Source organism: Rhinolophus ferrumequinum, chromosome 7 (assembly GCF_004115265.2).
Source record: "Rhinolophus ferrumequinum isolate MPI-CBG mRhiFer1 chromosome 7, mRhiFer1_v1.p, whole genome shotgun sequence".
NCBI lineage: Eukaryota > Metazoa > Chordata > Mammalia > Chiroptera > Rhinolophidae > Rhinolophus > Rhinolophus ferrumequinum.
In genome coordinates this window covers 29,291,538-29,293,971 of record NC_046290.1, presented here as the reverse complement: position 1 = coordinate 29,293,971, position 2,434 = coordinate 29,291,538, and the positions used below count along the sequence as shown (strand labels likewise).

Sequence of the window (2,434 nt, the reverse complement as noted above, 5' to 3'; positions counted from 1 at the left end):
TCATCTTTCTTCTCACTTGTAATACATTCATACAAAAAAAAAAAAAGTGAATCCCACTGGAGGAGGACCTTTATCAGAGATAATGCCCCAAAGCAGTTTGAAGAGGTGACACCAAAAAAAACCATTTCCCCTTTCTAGGCCTGAGATTCCTCATCCAAAAACTTTGAAGAGTGAATGAGATGATATCTAACTTTCTAATATATATATACATTAGGAATATATATATTAGAAAGTTATAATATGTATATGTAATATATATAATATGTATATATTATGTATATATATCGTATTTTCAGTAAAAGAAACCAACTTAACATAGAATTTTCCTTGTGATTTCTGGTTTGAATCCTTGAGTGAAACTATTTGAAATAAGAATCAACATTTTTGAAAACTGTTCTTCATTATTAAGATATTCCAAGATAACATTTCCACCATTATAGAAAGGACAACCCTCCTTAGCGATCCAGGTTCCAAAAGTATGATCCAAGAGTAGGGCCTCTCCTGAAGTCATGTGATACAACCTTAATTTCTTAGCTGTTAGTCTGTTATTGTCATTTTTTTAAGACTGGCTAAAGGAGCTGCAAAGTCGATGACCTTCCCAATGCTCCATGGGTGGCAGAACATTGGTTCGTTCTTCTCTTTGGCCGCTGTGGCAATGACTTATCTCCATCAGCATGTATCTTCAATTTCATCAATTCTACCTTTGCAGCTGTTTCACTATTTTTTGCACCCTTCTATTGCTTATTTGCTGTCTATCCTGTCTTAGAATCAATAATGTCTTTAAGAAGTTTCTGAGTGGCAGCCATACAAGGCTTAGAGGTTTTGTTTTTCACATTCATGAGCTGACGGATGATGGTGTCTCAGGCAAAAATTCTTCTCACAATAGGACATATAACTGGCACAAGCTCTCTTTCAGCACAGTCCTTGAATAAGCGTGTATGAGATGAATGCATATCTGACATCAGTTTCTCATTGATTATCATCACCTCAGGGCAGCTATGTGATGCTCTGCTTTTGTGTTCAAGGCAAAAATATTCCCAAACAAGCATCACACACAAATGGAAGAAAATCTTGCTGCTGGCAATGCTCCACCGGGCAGTGCTGCCCAACTTCCAACTCAACCATCTCCCTGTGCTGTGAGGGGTGAGTAGGGCAGAGGGCACAAATAAAGGGTTTTGTTTTGTGTTTTTTTAATATATGGTAGATCTAGTCTTAAACAACTTAGAAAATATTCAGAGAAAATTTTTCTTTTTCTGATGCCTCTCAACACCAAAGGCATGTCCACTAATAAAAGGAAAAGTTATGGACCAGGTGATAAAATACTATCAACATTTTAAAAATGATAAATTCTACCATATGATCCAGCAATCCCTCTCCTGGGTATCTACCCCAAAAGTCTGGAAACCTTTATCCATTAAGATATATGACTACAATGTTCATTGCAGCTTTATTTATGGTGGACAAGACATGGAAACAACCAAGGTGTCCTTCAATAGATGATAGGATAAAGAAGATGAGGTATATGCATATATACACAATGGAATACTACTCTGCCATAAGAAAAGATGAAATACTGCCATTTGCGACAACATGGATGGACCTTGCAATTATTATTCTAAGCGAAATAAGTCAGACAGAAAAAGTCAAGAACAATGTGATTTCACTCATATGTGGGATATAAAACTGAAAGCAACAGAGGAACAAGACAAACAATTAAAGAAACAAAAACTCATAGACACAGACAACAGTTTAGTGGTTACCAGAGGGTAAGGGGGGAGGGAGATGATAGAAGAAGGTAAAGGGGATCCCATATATGGTGATGAAAGGAGAACTGACTGGGTGGTGAACACACAATGCGAGATATAGATGATGTAATACAGAATTGTACACTTAAAACCTATGTAACTTTACTAACCATTGTCACCCCAATAAATTTAATTTTATGAAAGATAAATTCTTTGTACCATAGAGAAAATACTATGTCATGATATTCAGTCAGTAGAGAATGCTAACTTTGGAGTTAAAGTGTTTTTCTTCGTTCTTAGTTTTTAGACTATAACATGGACCATAAAAAATGGAAAATACAAGCTGTACTTATAAAAGGATTATAGTAAATAAATTGTAAGGAAGATCCATTTTTATAATGGTGGTGTGAGGAGCTCTGCAGACCCTCTCCCCAGTAAAACAACAAAAACTGGCCAAAGTGATTTTAAAATATCACTTACAGTTGCTTATTTATGGAAATTGTCCAAAGAATACTTTGGGCAAATCAGGAAATACTACTTTCATTTTCCTTTCATAGATGTTACTCCCCAACAATTTTTTTTTTCTATTTCTGTCTCTATTTCTGTGTCTGCTGCCAGGAGAACTCAAACTATATCAGTTGGCACCAGAGGTAATTCAAACTAGTAGGTGGTAAAATGGAATTTGTGAA

General features: G+C 35.6%; 1 pseudogene; it reads right to left on the bottom strand.

Annotated features, from left to right (window-relative positions):
• Positions 1 to 359: 359 nt before the first annotated feature.
• LOC117024461 (AN1-type zinc finger protein 1-like) lies at positions 360 to 1,125 on the bottom strand (annotated as a pseudogene).
• Positions 1,126 to 2,434: the final 1,309 nt, after the last annotated feature.